The sequence below is a fragment of the Lissotriton helveticus genome, chromosome 12 (genome assembly GCF_964261635.1).
Source record: "Lissotriton helveticus chromosome 12, aLisHel1.1, whole genome shotgun sequence".
Lineage (NCBI taxonomy): Eukaryota > Metazoa > Chordata > Amphibia > Caudata > Salamandridae > Lissotriton > Lissotriton helveticus.
Genome location: NC_136073.1, coordinates 434,613,479 through 434,630,490, shown reverse-complemented (window position 1 = coordinate 434,630,490; position 17,012 = coordinate 434,613,479).

The window sequence follows — 17,012 nt, the reverse complement described above, 5'->3', positions numbered from 1 at the left end:
AAACTCGGCAGATTAAGGAATAAAGGGCTGCCTTGAAGCCCTCGATTTGCTGCCCCACTCGTGCCTGAAGTCCCCGTCCTTTTTGAGCCCGACCGATGGGCCTGCCTGCTCGATTATCCTTTGCTCCTTTTGGTCCCTTGATGTGCTCAAAGATCTGATCCCAATCCGCCCTCTCTTCCCTTGATTATTCAACAACATCACCTTTTTCGCATAAACTTTTGACTATGGACTAAGGTTTTGCCACGGAAGAAGAAAGACACGCAGGTGCCTAGCTTGAAGCACTCCTAAGAAAATAAGTTAGGAAACAGGACTGTGATCTAACAGCAGAGGACTGATCGCACCCTGCAACGTGTAAGGATGAATCCGAGCTGGACCTATAGCTCCACCGCCGGTGCTCAGCAGCGCCAACAAAGGAAGACGGACTCTGTTAAAAGACATTGCGTCAAAGACCCTCCCCCCTTTCCAGAACTTTCTATTCACCCCTTGACTGATTGCTTGTATCGAATTGAATCCCTCCCTCAACCATTTTGTATTGCCTTTTAAAATGTTTCATCGATCACTCATGCATTTAGTTTTCCAAAAGTCTATTATAGCACTGACAAGACCCGAAAGTATCAGAGCTCTTTTTACTGTATGTTGATGTCATTGAAAAGAAAGTCAGAACCTGAGTCTATAATATGTCGGAACGTTTTTTCCTGATTGCCCTCGACTAAAAGTGTTATGTCGATCTCTAGACTTGTATGAATAACCCATCAAATGTAAATTCATACATACCACGTTTCGCCAATCATAGCGACTACATATGGTTATATGCAATCTGCTAGCATTGACAAACGCTATTCAGTTGGGGTAAACACAAATGTAATAGCGTATGTTAAAAAGCGGCGACTGTTGAAATTGGCAATGTATATACACATAAGCGGCGTTCATTTGTGTTCACTGTACCTCTTGTCGTAAGCAGAATGGATATTGCAAAACACTGACTGTGTTATCCCGCCAGCATAGACCCATGCACACATATATACAACAGCCATTTTAGGTGCCATGGTCTCCCTGTTCGCGATCAATCATCAGCGCCTTTCCCTGACCCTGCAAGCATCCCCCATGCACCCCGACCGCCCCGCTCTCACATGCACAAGTCATGAGCCCTCCCCTCCCGCATGACTCTGTCTCTGAGAATCGCACCCCGCGCCTGACCAACACCTCCTTTCCCTCCATGAATACCCCTCCTTTGATGACCTCTTCCTCCGAACCTAATTGTCTACATGGACCGCTGGTCACCCCTTAGCCTGAGGATACAGTTTATTGCCCACTACTGTATGCACTCGCCTCTCTTAAAAAGAGCCACTATTGATCATGACCTCCCCACCCCCCGAGATTCGATCAGGAGCACACATTCCAAAGGAATCAGCAGAACACTCAGCTGCGTGACAGCCCCCTCCTATTGTATGGAGGATAAGGGCCCCTACTGTAGCCACGTGTTGGAATATCTTCATACTCCACAATGTCTTGATTGTAATGAAGGATGTCTGTGTGCCATAAACCTGTGTATAAAAGACGAAGCCTCAGAGAAACTTGTTAGAGCACCTCCCGAAGACACTATGCGAGTGTCCCAAATGACATGCTCTCCTCATGAGAAATAAAACTCTATTCTTGTTTTCCTACTTCCAGTGCCCGTCTCTTCATTTGGTAATTATTTACGATGGGAACTAAGAGGTGCCTTGCGCCAGCAGCCTGGGCATCCGGTGCGTTATGGGCTGACTCTTCTACAATGAGGACTTTCCTATACTAAAAAAGCCAGATAGACCTAGTCACTTTTGATCTGGGAGAACTTTTAAAAATAAGTTTTGCTTCCTCCCCAGACGATTTTCAAATCGTCTCAAAAAATTTAAATACTCCTATATTCACCCACTGTGAATAAATGTAGTTTTGTGCATGGCGTATTGTTTTTTTCTTTTTCTATTTAGGTAAATAGTACTTCTTCCACTCTGTAATCTTAGCCTAGTCATCTTTACCCACAAGGCCGCGCCAATGCAAAGGATTTGTTGTTGGAACTGGCACTGTCGGGTTGGCTGAGGGGGTGCCTCAGCTAGGCACAGTGCACTGCTCCCGTCAGAGGCAGGTGATTACACACACAGTACAGACGATGCTCACCCTTGGGTAGCTTGGCACTGAGCAGCCAGGCGTCCCTCAGAAGCAATGTGTAAAGCAAGAATACATCCATCACCACCCCCTTTTGTACCGCTTTGGCCACCATAAGTGTGGCAGGGTATGGTCAGACGTGAGTCCCTTGCTCACTTTGCCACTGGATTCAAGCAAGCCGGGCTGAAGACGGCTGGAATGCCAGAAACCGGTCCTCGGAAGCTTGTTTCCGGTCCAGGGAAGACATGGCTTGGCAGTTCGGGCTGGACTGTTCCCATGAGGCACAGGGTCAGACTGATTTGCATATAGCCATGTCTGAACTGGGGTGGCAGAGTGGGCTAAAGAACGGTGATGGATCAAACCCAGATCTTTTGAGTGGGTGTGAGTGTTTGATTGGCTCAGACGCTCCGTCCATCACCACCCCCTTTTGTACCACTTTGGCCACCATAAGTGTGGCAGGGTATGCTCAGACGTGAGTCCCTTGCTCACTTTGCCACTGGATTCAAGCAAGCCGGGCTGAAGACGGCTGGAATGCCAGAAACCGGTCCTCGGAAGCTTGTTTCCGGTCCAGGGAAGACATGGCTTGGCAGTTCGGGCTGGACTGTTCCCATGAGGCACAGGGTCAGACTGATTTGCATATAGCCATGTCTGAACTGGGGTGGCAGAGTGGGCTAAAGAACGGTGATGGATCAAACCCAGATCTTTTGAGTGGGTGTGAGTGTTTGATTGGCTCAGACGCTCCGTCCATCACCACCCCTTTTGTACCGCTTTGGCCACCATAAGTGTGGCAGGGTATGCTCAGACGTGAGTCCCTTGCTCACTTTGCCACTGGATTCAAGCAAGCCGGGCTGAAGACGGCTGGAATGCCAGAAACCGGTCCTCGGAAGCTTGTTTCCGGTCCAGGGAAGACATGGCTTGGCAGTTCGGGCTGGACTGTTCCCATGAGACACAGGGTCAGACTGATTTGCATATAGCCATGTCTGAACTGGGGTGGCAGAGTGGGCTAAAGAACGGTGATGGATCAAACCCAGATCTTTTGACTGGGTGTGAGTGTTTGATTGGCTCAGACGCTCCGTCCATCACCACCCCCTTTTGTAAAGCAAGAATACAGCATGTGAGTACCATAAATATTCCGCACAACACAAATGAGAGACTTCACACTTGACGTAGAGAAATGACATTTATATTCAACATTCACATTAAACAATGTCACATTATTATCATGGAGTTCTGGGAATAAATCACACTTGGCAATAACACTAGCGATAACAGGCCCAATTCGTGTTGAACAAATATCGATAACATGCACACATGGGAAAAGTCCTATTCTAAACCCCACACAACACCCTTACTGTGACACGTCTGTACCCAAGTCCACCCTCACAATACTAATCATGCTATTTCACACGGCTATAGGGTGTACATTGGGCTACAGTGATACCAGTAATATGTTCATACACAGAATTATAACACATTCACCAGTGCCACAGGAAGAAACCACACGGATATACCCCCTGTTAAGAGGTAAATAGCTTTTGGCAAGAGAACAATGTTTAAACCAACACCGACGATCAGTGTCATGAAGCACAGGCTGTCACAGATGGTCACTTCCACACACTCACACTCACTTTTCCCTGCTATGCAATGTGAAAGGTACCAGCCCGGTCCTTATGGGCTCTTTCACACTCATGTGCACCTGACACTTCAATGCGGTGCCACTGATACCAAGAAGGTCAATAGATAACACACTTCAGCATCCGGATCCAAGTCTCACGCCACCCTATATTTCACCCCAACAGTCCCTGACACCCCAGATGGAAGCTCACCAGCCCCTCCCTCCGAACACAAGGCCGCTCATCACTGAGTTCACACCTCCTGTGGGTCTCTGGAAAGCAGGTGGGGTATAGACAGTAAGCATAAACAAGAGGTAGACATAAACAAAAGGAGTCGTGGCACCACTTAGAAAGCTCACCAACAAGTTGTGAAGCAGAAACTGGCCAAAAGCAACAATCTTTTACAAACAGGGGTCCACCAAGGCGTTCTGGCACCAGCCCGGTTCTGCAAAGCACAGGGTGGGTCACACAGACTCTTGACTTGCTCCCGAACATTCTCGGAAGCATCCTTCCAGCCTAGTCAATTCCTCTCACTCCTCCTACCTGATGCCACAAAGTTTTCAGAAGGACCAGATGGGGGGAGGGCAGTTGTTCCACTGTGATGGGACAAGTAAGGGAACAAGCAGTGAATGGGGAACAACACACAGGGGAGCCTTCTGGCCTGAGGAGGCACCCCGTCTGGTACACATTGATCTGAGTGGTGCCCAAGCAATCCGGGCACAAGGTCTGGCACATGATGAAATGAGTCGCACCAGATGCTTCAGGTTTCACAAATTAGAGTTGCAATTCCGTACCTTCCTAAAATAAGGCACTATGTTCAGCACACCTTGTGTCAATTGCACCAGACGATTCCAGACACACATACAAGTGCAAGTTCAGCTGTGCCTCATGCGGTAGAATGAAACTCTGCAAGGGGTGAATCCCCCACCTCCAAGGGTCACAACCTGTGGATCGGACACTGCACACAATAAGCATCGCCTAGCGTGGCACATGAAAGAAATGCAGTACAGTTGATGAAGCAGGCCACGTTGGATCCCGCAACCAGTGAATCTGCTCACCACCAACTAGACACTTATGCATGCTGGTGTCTTGAGCTCCGTACTAGGCACTCTGATCTCCAGGCACGGTTCTGTAATTCCAAGCTCACTCAATGCTTTCCAGCTTTCAGCAGGTGATGTGGACACTTAGAGACCACCACTCTTCAGATGTCACCTGTAGATGGTGTAGGTCCCCCAGACCTCCAATAGAACAGGAGACCAGCCAACTGGTCCTTGGGAGCTTACTTCAGGGTGCCACACGTCATCAAGTAGTTGGCCCAGGCAAGCATCTATTCAGGAAGGCACACGGTCCTTTCCACAAACAGTTATCCTCCAGATGCACAAAAGAGTCCTCTGGCAATGTCCACCACACAGTCCAGGTTTTCAGTCCTGTGTCCCTACAAGTGGATTGCTCTGCTCAGTGGGGTGGCAGTGGGTATTTTTACCCCATTGGGCCTTTGAAGTTGGGGGAAGGTTCAGACGTGTCCCCTAAATTTTCCATCCTGTCTTCCATGAGGCCACGGAATGCATATCTCTCTCTTTATGGGGGCCGTGATCTGGCCCCAGAGGCTCATTTCACAATCACTGCCCCCAATATATTCCGCCATTCCCTCAAATGGCAGAGATAGGCTATCTCAATTACATGCCCAATGGTTTATGGCTGCCACTGAGGAATGCCCAGATGTGCACCCCCGGCCTCAGGTGTTAACGCCAAACACCATGGCACACAAAGAGTTTGATGCCTAGAAATGTTCACTTTCCATAAGTGTACTGGGGATGCTCAGACGTGAGTCCCAGGCACTCCACACCACTGGAAGCAAGCTAGCCGGACTGATGAGAGGTGTTACCTCGAAACCGGGCCGGTCCTCGGATGCTTGTTTCCGTTCTGGGAAGGACATGGCTTTTGTAGTTCAGACTGGACTGTTCCCATGGGGCACAGGGTCAGCGCTGATTTGCATATCACCATTGTCTAACCCAGGGTGGTGTGGAGTGGAAAAACAATGGATTTGGGCCCAGATCTTTTGACTGGGGTGAATGTGTGACATTGATCCACATTCTGTCCATCATTGTTGTTTTTGCAGTAACTGCTCTAAGTGTACTGGGGATGCTCAGACGTGAGTCCTAGGCACTCCACACCACTGGAAGCAAGCTAGCCGGGCTGATGAGAGGTGTTACCTCGAAACCGGGCCGGTCCTCGGATGCTTGTTTCCGTTCTGGGAAGGACATGGCTTTTGTAGTTCGGACTGGACTGTTCCCATGGGGCACAGGGTCAGCGCTGATTTGCATATCGCCATTGTCTAACCCAGGGTGGTGTGGAGTGGAAAAACAATGGATTTGGGCCCAGATCTTTTGACTGGGGTGAATGTGTGACATTGATCCACATTCTGTCCATCATTGTTGTTTTTGCAGTAACCGCTCTAAGTGTACTGGGGATGCTCAGACGTGAGTCCCAGGCACTCCACACCACTGGAAGCAAGCCATCCGGGCTGATGAGAGGTGTTACCTCGAAACCGGGCCGGTCCTCGGATGCTTGTTTCCGTTCTGGGAAGGACATGGCTTTTGTAGTTCGGACTGGACTGTTCCCATGGGGCACAGGGTCAGCGCTGATTTGCATATCGCCATTGTCTAACCCAGGGTGGTGTGGAGTGGAAAAACGATGGATTTGGGCCCAGATCTTTTGACTGGGGTGAATGTGTGACATTGATCCACATTCTGTCCATCATTGTTGTTTTTGCAGTAACCGCTCTAAGTGTACTGGGGATGCTCAGACGTGAGTCCCAGGCACTCCACACCACTGGAAGCAAGCTAGCCGGGCTGATGAGAGGTGTTACCTCGAAACCGGGCCGGTCCTCGGATGCTTGTTTCCGTTCTGGGAAGGACATGGCTTTTGTAGTTCGGACTGGACTGTTCCCATGGGGCACAGGGTCAGCGCTGATTTGCATATCGCCATTGTCTAACCCAGGGTGGTTTGGAGTGGAAAAACGATGGATTTGGGCCCAGATCTTTTGACTGGGGTGAATGTGTGACATTGATCCACATTCTGTCCATCATTGTTGTTTTTGCAGTAACCGCTCTAAGTGTACTGGGGATGCTCAGACGTGAGTCCCAGGCACTCCACACCACTGGAAGCAAGCTAGCCGGGCTGATGAGAGGTGTTACCTCGAAACCGGGCCGGTCCTCGGATGCTTGTTTCCGTTCTGGGAAGGACATGGCTTTTGTAGTTCGGACTGGACTGTTCCCATGGGGCACAGGGTCAGCGCTGATTTGCATATCGCCATTGTCTAACCCAGGGTGGTGTGGAGTGGAAAAACGATGGATTTGGGCCCAGATCTTTTGACTGGGGTGAATGTGTGACATTGATCCACATTCTGTCCATCATTGTTGTTTTTGCAGTAACCGCTCTAAGTGTACTGGGGATGCTCAGACGTGAGTCCCAGGCACTCCACACCACTGGAAGCAAGCTAGCCGGGCTGATGAGAGGTGTTACCTCGAAACCGGGCCGGTCCTCGGATGCTTGTTTCCGTTCTGGGAAGGACATGGTTTTTGTAGTTCGGACTGGACTGTTCCCATGGGGCACAGGGTCAGCGCTGATTTGCATATCGCCATTGTCTCACCCAGGGTGGTGTGGAGTGGAAAAACGATGGATTTGGGCCCAGATCTTTTGACTGGGGTGAATGTGTGACATTGATCCACATTCTGTCCATCATTGTTGTTTTTGCAGTAACCGCTCTAAGTGTACTGGGGATGCTCAGACGTGAGTCCCAGGCACTCCACACCACTGGAAGCAAGCTAGCCGGGCTGATGAGAGGTGTTACCTCGAAACCGGGCCGGTCCTCGGATGCTTGTTTCCGTTCTGGGAAGGACATGGCTTTTGTAGTTCGGACTGGACTGTTCCCATGGGGCACAGGGTCAGCGCTGATTTGCATATCGCCATTGTCTAACCCAGGGTGGTGTGGAGTGGAAAAACGATGGATTTGGGCCCAGATCTTTTGACTGGGGTGAATGTGTGACATTGATCCACATTCTGTCCATCATTGTTGTTTTTGCAGTAACCGCTCTAAGTGTACTGGGGATGCTCAGACGTGAGTCCCAGGCACTCCACACCACTGGAAGCAAGCTAGCCGGGCTGATGAGAGGTGTTACCTCGAAACCGGGCCGGTCCTCGGATGCTTGTTTCCGTTCTGGGAAGGACATGGCTTTTGTAGTTCGGACTGGACTGTTCCCATGGGGCACAGGGTCAGCGCTGATTTGCATATCGCCATTGTCTAACCCAGGGTGGTGTGGAGTGGAAAAACAATGGATTTGGACCCAGATCTTTTGACTGGGGTGAATGTGTGACATTGATCCACATTCTGTCCATCATTGTTGTTTTTGCAGTGACCGCTCTAAGTGTACTGGGGATGCTCAGACGTGAGTCCCAGGCACTCCACACCACTGGAAGCAAGCTAGCCGGGCTGATGAGAGGTGTTACCTCGAAACCGGGCCGGTCCTCGGATGCTTGTTTCCGTTCTGGGAAGGACATGGCTTTTGTAGTTCGGACTGGACTGTTCCCATGGGGCACAGGGTCAGCGCTGATTTGCATATCGCCATTGTCTAACCCAGGGTGGTGTGGAGTGGAAAAACAATGGATTTGGACCCAGATCTTTTGACTGGGGTGAATGTGTGACATTGATCCACATTCTGTCCATCATTGTTGTTTTTGCAGTAACCGCTCTAAGTGTACTGGGGATGCTCAGACGTGAGTCCCAGGCACTCCACACCACTGGAAGCAAGCTAGCCGGGCTGATGAGAGGTGTTACCTCGAAACCGGGCCGGTCCTCGGATGCTTGTTTCCGTTCTGGGAAGGACATGGCTTTTGTAGTTCGGACTGGACTGTTCCCATGGGGCACAGGGTCAGCGCTGATTTGCATATCGCCATTGTCTAACCCAGGGTGGTGTGGAGTGGAAAAACGATGGATTTGGGCCCAGATCTTTTGACTGGGGTGAATGTGTGACATTGATCCACATTCTGTCCATCATTGTTGTTTTTGCAGTAACCGCTCTAAGTGTACTGGGGATGCTCAGACGTGAGTCCCAGGCACTCCACACCACTGGAAGCAAGCTAGCCGGGCTGATGAGAGGTGTTACCTCGAAACCGGGCCGGTCCTCGGATGCTTGTTTCCGTTCTGGGAAGGACATGGCTTTTGACTGGGGTGAATGTGTGACATTGATCCACATTCTGTCCATCATTGTTGTTTTTGCAGTAACCACTTTCCATAAGTGGCATTTCATGGAAGATATGCTGAGCCCACTGTTATCATTGGAATGGGTTGGGGCAAGTGAATCCATTGATAGGAAACATCAAAAGGCTGTGGCATTGCAATCCATTATTACAGCTTAAAATACAGGTGACCCCTTTCCCATGCTAACTTAAGGGAAGAGCAACTTTCCTCTGTAGGGGACCCCACGTGGGTCTTCCATACTACCTGGACATGGAACACCTGTGGGTACCTGCCCAGCCCTCCACATTCTATCTGAGTGGAGGTGAAAGGCTCCCCCTCCAGCTGGACTGTGTTTGTTACCGGCCAGCCAGAGTTAACAGGCAAGGGCCCTCTCAAAAAACCTGTTGTGGCAGGTTGGACACATGTTTAAAGACTCAGTCCATGCAAGTGCACTCACCGGTGTGTAATAGCAGGTCAGACATGTAGGTGAACCACACCAGCAATGGAAGTCTGCACCCAGTCTGCAAGAGCAGGCCTGACCTACGTTTACAAACATCATATCCATACAACTAGCATGAATCAGAAGGATGCACGTACTTTCACACTGCAGTGTAGTGGGAAAGGACCCAGAGCCTTGAAGCTCCACACAAGAACCAGCAAAATGTAAGAAGAAAAAAGCAAAAAGTCTAGGGAAAGCTACCTAGCAAGTATCAGGTCCAACTGTTTCCATTCAGAGACCAGCACCTTTAGGTTTCATTTCTGTTGATTGTTTTGGCATGTCTGTTTTGCACTCTGACTATGCATGCTAAGCCAGTGTTTTTTTGTTGTGGCCTAGGCCTAGGCTGATGTAACCCCATTCATGTGCTGTAGATGTGGTTTGGAAGGTGGTGCTGCAGTATGAAAGAGGTGTGCCTTGGAATTCCTAATCAGAGCATTGCAGAATATTGTGTGACCAGATTGTCAGTATTCCAGCCAGCATTTATTACCAGGCAGTCCCTGTTTCAGTGGTTTGTATTGTGTGATATGATGGGATGAAAGTGTATGAAACAATTACATAATTTCTCGCCCAAGGTCTCTATGCAGGACTCCAGGTGTATTAAGCCATTCCATTTCTATGAGGATTACACTTCCTCTTTATCAAGAACGATCTGTAGATTCAATGTGAAGTCTGACATTGGCATCAAATGTTTATATATTATAAACTGCCAGATTGTCAGTATGTAGTTATAGTTTGGTCAAAGTTTCCACAAGAAAGCATTTTTGTTATGCTAATAACTTTGGCATAGTTTGATGAATTTACATGAAACTTTCCCAAACAATTCTCCCCCCTCAGATCCTTCCTAGAAAGTTTTGCGCTGGCCCATCAAGGGGGGCAAAAAAAGGAAGAGGGGCAAATATACATTTCCCAGGTTAATTCCTATAGGAAACTTTGCTCTCCGATACAGAAAAAAATGGAACACTGAACACTGATCATTGAAGATTTGGCAGAAAGCTGGAACTTTAGTCAGAAAGCTTGCTTTTCATTATTTTGTGTAAATCGATTCAGATTTAGCTTGAGAAATTGGAGTTTAAAAAGGTGACCTGGGTGGATTTGATGTGGTTCACCAGTTAGATATATTTGGACAGTTGGTCCCGCGGGAGTCCGTCAGTACTCCCCATTAAAAAAATAGGGCCATCTGATTGGTCAAGGGAGCTTTTTCTCCTGTTGGCCATTTTGGTACTGTGAGACCACAGCAGGTCTCACTGTACTGAGCGATCTGATTGACTGGCTGCAATCCAGAGAAAAATTATAAGGCTGTCTTTACAGGACTTGATGAAATGGTCCTCAAGTTCTGGAAACCTAAAATAAAAAACAATTAAGCCATAAGGGGCAGAATAGGGACACCCGGAGCACAGGCCCTTTTTGAAAGGATCCAGAAGGACCATTCAAGGGCATGGGTACTGCATCACTCCCACTTGACATAGTGCAGCCCGCTGTGAGGTACCACAGTACTCCCGCGGCTGCTGCTATTCAAGCTTCGCATGCATGGAACTGGGGTATTGTGCAGGCTTCCTCAGACGGTACCCACAAAAAAAAGTGACTTGGGTGTCCTCTTGGACATGGGCGTCTGCAAGGGGTTTGGAACTTGGCCTGGCGGGAGGCTAGACCTTGCAGCCAACTCCCCACCACATATAGCCCAAGGCCATGCATAATGGGAGTTGGGCAGTCACACGGGGATGGGGAAAGGGCTTTAACATAACTCCACTTTGACCCTTGTTTTTTTTTAATTAAGCAAAGATCTTAATACCATACCAAACTATAACTTCACTTTAACCTTAGTTAATTTCTTTTTTTTTCAATGAAAGATAAGATCTTATTGCCCTACCTGGCTATAACGTCGCTTTAACTTTTGCATTTTTCATTGAAAAAACAAACACACACATGCACACATGCACACACACATGCACACAAACACGCACACAAACACGCACACACACACCCACAAACACACACTCTCTCTCTCTCTCTCTCTCTCTCTCAGACGGTGATAGTGCCAGCATAGCTAGGGTATGGTTTCAGAGTTCCTTAATATTGTTCAAAGAACCTCAATGCAGTTTTCCAGAAAAAAAGACATTAACTTTGGGTTCTTCATTGAGAGTTTCATGCAGATCCATCCAGCGGGAGACAGAAAAAAAGAGACAGTTTCCAAAGGTGCCATTTTCATTTTAGTTTAATGCTCTTTCTGACAGAGGAAAATGGCTGAATAGAATTACACCGAAACTGGTACAAAGGTACAACTTTAATCAAGGACTATGCTGTGACTGGTTTGCTGTAATTCCATTCAGTATGTTTGGAGGATGTAGCATTTAAAAATGTGCTTGGGTTGGGCATGAAGGTGGTACATTTTAGAGCTATCTGAACTGTTAATTTGCAGATCTTCTGGGAAATCATAGCCCAGAGAGGATGCACAAATCCAGTTTTAAAACAAAAAAAAGGAGCATGAACTGATTGGCGGTCCATCACAAACAAATTCTGCTTTTGCCAACATGGACCTCTGGGCACGATTTTGGAAATTTCAAAATAAAGTGTACACATTGACATCCAGACTCATGTCAGGTATTACAAAGGGACACCCTGGTATAAAAATAAGCATTTGAAAAATGGTTTTACAATGGGATTTGTGGAATTCATGAATCCAGCATATGCCTCACTAAGTCTGCAGAAAAAAAAGAAAAACAAGTATTTTGAGCATTATAGATGCAGTTGCTTAATAGCCCGACGTTGGCCTCAGAAATAGGGGTGGAAGAATGGCCTAGCTACAGTCCAGGTCTTGGGGCTAACCCCATGTAGCACATGGTTAAAGGCTGTGTATAGCAAGGGTTGGCCGCCTGCTGAGGTTTTGCCACAGGTCCTGTTGCAAACTCCCACTGTGCATGGCTAAAAGCTAGACTTGGGCGATTTTTAAATTATGACAACCTAATTGGCATACTTCTGGTAAGTTCACATAATGACATTTACGCCAAATTTCTGAGATTACACCATTATGCCACATCCTATACTCAGACCACTGCCATTAAGTAGGCGAAAGAGTAACAAATAAAATGATAATAATATTATGTTATTATCATTTTATTTTGTCCCCCTGCCGTGGCAGCTGTGCATGAGGGCCGGGGCGGGTGGCAGAGCAGAGAGGAGTGGTAGAAGCCTCCTAAGTGTGCATTGCATGTTTGGTCGGCACTCTCGGGCCATCCAAAACAATCATGCACATTTCCCTGTTCTCCTTGAAGGCTACACTACAGCCTGCATGGAGAACATGCCCACCTCTCCAGCCCCTGGCTGAGCACTGTGTTATGGTGCTCAGACCAATCAAAACGCTGCATTGCAGTGTTCTGATTGGTCAGGGGAGCCTGGGTGCTTACCAATCACAATGCTACAATGCAGAATGTGATTGGTCAGGAGAGCCTGGCTGTGAAGGAGCCCGAGGTGGAGGAGAGCAGAAGAGGAGATGGAGACCTGCCACAAGGTAAGTGCATTTTGTTATTTTAGTTTAAATTGTGGCTCAAGTGCCCCGTAAATCCCCCCTCCTCCCCTGCTGCCCCCCAACACCTACCCCACCACCCGTGAGCTGTTCCAGCCGCCACTGATTATCAGTGATGCACTCCAACTCAAATCAAGAGGAAACACTGCTTGCTTGTACTTAAACACTTAGTGGAGTTTGACACCTCGGGGCATATTATCTAGATGTGCGTTATATAACGCACATTGCACATTTCCATATCGCCGGCTATCGCCGATTTTTTCGCCGCGTTAGCACGTAATTATCAATGCGCAACACGTAGGCGAAATTAAATCTGGCGATAGTCGGCGATATGGAACATTAGCGCATGAAAACAAACCATTGTTTTCACGCGCTAATGTGTGCCTTGATAATATGGGGGGGTGGATTCAGCATTATGATCCACACCCCATGTTATCAATGCCTTACTTAACACCTGGTCAGAGCAGGCGTTGGGAGACCTGCGATAAACGAGTTTATCGCAGGTCTTCTTCTCCCAACGCCTGCCTTGGTAATAGGGTGTTCCCACCTCCAACCACATTTTACATGTGGTTGGACGTGGGAACGCCCACTTTGCATGTCATTAGCGATGTTTCTCGCTGACATGCGAAGTGGGCTTGAGGCAGGCGTTAGCATGCCCTTGTTAATAGGGCGCTGGAAGTATCGCGGCTTTCTCGGCACAATTCGCCGAAAAAGCGGCGATACTTCAGCTTGCTAATATGCCCCAGTATGTCATAGAATCCATCTCACAACCATGAAGACCTGTTTACCCAAACAACATCCAGTAGAAGAAGACTGGGTCTTATTTTTAATATTTAATTGCAAAACTGAACACTAAATGGCCAGAATCGAATGGCCATTTACATGGGTATGTTCAGTTTGCTTGTGTAAATGGCTTGAATTAAAATTGCAAAAGGCAAGTTTTAACTTGGCAATGTATTTACTCATACGTAATATTACCTAAGTTGGTGCAATATTACACATGCACTGTTTTGATATGTTCCCCTCTCTGGCCTACTGAAGCAGTACAACAGTGCGGAGATACCCCGGGGGGGGGAGGGGGGGTTCAGGTGCTTTATAAATCAATAAATGTCAAATATCAAATTAATAAATCTACTAGCAGGGAGGAGAATAAGAATTTCAAAGTGACAATACCCTAGAAATGTTTGGAAAATTCTTAGACTTGTGTGTTTATGAGTAGTCACAAACTTGCCCATAGTCCATTCCCTTTGTGGAAACAGTTACACTTTAACTTCTGTCCAGGGCAATAATACATCTGTGTTCTGTGTGGGAATGCGTTGAGAACACCTCTAAAATGGAATCGGGGGAAAGTGCTTTCTCCATGGGGCATAGTATTTTCTCCGTTGAGAAAAAAATGCAATTGCGTACTCATGAAAAGGAATTTCTACATGCTCCGTTGTCCAGTGTGTCTAATTATGCATGTGGAACAGCGTCTGCAGGTCCGCACTTTTTTATTTATATTTAAGTCTTCCTCCGTTCCACACAAAGCCGTACTATCTCCCTTCCTTCTCACATTATTCAAGGAGCCTTTCAGACCCTGAACAACAGAGTTGAAATTTCAATTCAGCAATATGCGACAACTGTTACCACAACTTTGAAAACTATATGTAGTACTCTTTGAAAGCACTCGAGGACCTCTCCTATTTTATTTTTAATTAAACATAAAGCAATTTTCAAATATACAAATGCAGTTTAATGTTCTTACATCAGCTCCATTTTATGCTCTCTTTACTTTACTTTTATTGTACCAAGATTTTAAGTTGTCTGCTTTGTAATTTTATGCTGTGTTTGTGGTCTGGTTGATCTCTTTATGTTTGCTTTACTTAGTGCCTTGAAGCTTTGTATGGCATTATTTGCACTTAGCAAATAAAAGAATCAAATATTGTTCAACTGAAACTCAGAAAAACGTGTTCAGTCCGGTTCATATAACTGCTTACAATTCAGGGCCTGATGTCAAAAGTAAAAACATAATTTAAATAGTCAGTCACAGGAATTACCTGAACTATCTGCCATTACTCCATACTTTCTGTATTGAATTATTACTGAGAATCTTTAGCTAAAGGCATCATGGCCCAATATGATCACCAGTGCAAAAGGTACATAGAGCCAATATGTTTTTTTTATTTTTTTGTTGCCTCAGAACATCACCGACCACTGCAAAAAAAAAAAGCACAGCTGCACACACGAAATAGCATTAATTATATGCTGCTCTGTAGCACCATACAAACATGCTTACTAGGCCAGTTTATGTCATTCTGGCCCTAGTATTCAATCGTAAAATGGAATCTTTAAACACACTAAAATAGGTACTAAAGAAGAGATTGAAATCATATTTTTACTAGTAAGTGTAAAGTTGAAAATAAGATGATATAATCGAGCTCATAGACGCAGCCACTTACCCCAACTAGAGATAGTAAAGCAGATCATTTGTGAGTAAGGCAGGTGGCTGTATTGGAGAGTGTAGACTTCTCTGTCTCTGGTGAACCAAACTCTGCTGATTCTGACAGTGGCGTAACGAAATTTGAAGGGGCACCCCAGCAAGGTACATGGAGCGGCCCGCCTCTAGACTCAATCAGCAACTTTCAGGCCAGTGTACTGTGCTGAGGAGGCTTCCTGGAGCTCCGGCCACCCTGCACCGCGGGGGCTGACGGGGCCTATGCTACGCCTCTGGATTCTGATACTTTTGCAAGTCCCCATAGACTTTTACTGTTTATAGACCAATGTTCCAAATAGAATCCTTAATTTTTCAAATTTTCAGAATTGGATTTTAATTATTTTTGGGCATATCACCTGTAAAAAGAGGGTCAGCACCGATCGCACCCGATGCCCCGGCTGCTGGTGCAGGGCGACTCTTTGTTTCCTTCTTGAGTAGTTACCAAATAAAGAGACGGGCACTGGAAGTAGGAAGACAAGGAAAAAGGTTTATTACTCATGAGGAGAGCATGTCCTTTGGGACACTCGCATGGTGTCTTCGGGAGGTGCTCTAACAAGTTTCTCTGAGGCTTCGTCTTTTATACACTGGTTTTAGACATGTGACCGTCTTTTAGTACAGCAAGGACATTGTAGAGCATGAGAACGACATCACCGGCACCCCCCCCCCCCCAGTTCCGGCCCCTTCCAACACATGACAACAGTAGGGGCCCTTTCCCCTCATATGATTGGGAGGGGGTCATCACGCAGCTGAGTGTTCTGCTGATTCCATTGGAATGTGTGTGCCTGATCGAGTCTTAGGGGGTGGGGTGGACATGATCAATAGTGGCCTCTTTCAGGAGAGGCGAGTGCATACAGAAATGGGCAATAAACTGTATCCTCAGGCTAAGGGATGACCAGTGGTTCGTGCAATCATTCAGGCTCAGAGGAAGAGGTCATCAGAAGGAGGGGTATTCATGGAGGGACAGGAGGTGTTGGTCAGGCGCGGGGTGCGATTCTTTAGGGACAGAGTCATGCGGGAGGGGAGAGCTCATGACTCGCGCATGTGGGAGAGGGGGCAGTCAGGGGCATGGGGAAGCTTGCAGGGTCAGGGAAGAGGCGCTGGCGATCGACCGCAAACTGAGAGACCATGATACCTAAAATGGCTGTCGTGTACGTGTGTGCATGGGTCTATGCTAGTAGGACAACACAGTCAGAGTTTTAGCGGTACCTATTCTGTTTACACCAAGGGGTACTGTGAACATAAATGAACGCCGCTTATGTACATACATATTGCTATTTTTAACAGTCGCCACTTTTTACATAAGCACGTTCAATTTCTACACAGTCGATGTGATAGGCAAAATACAATACATGTTAATTTACATCTGCTGGGTTCTTTATACAAGCCTAGAAATCGGCATAATATTTAGTCGGTGTAGAATCAAGAAAAATGTTCCGACATATAAAAATCAAGTTCACATTTTCTCTCCAGTGACACCATATACAGAAAGAACGCTCTGATACCTTCCGGCTTGTCAGTACTGTAGG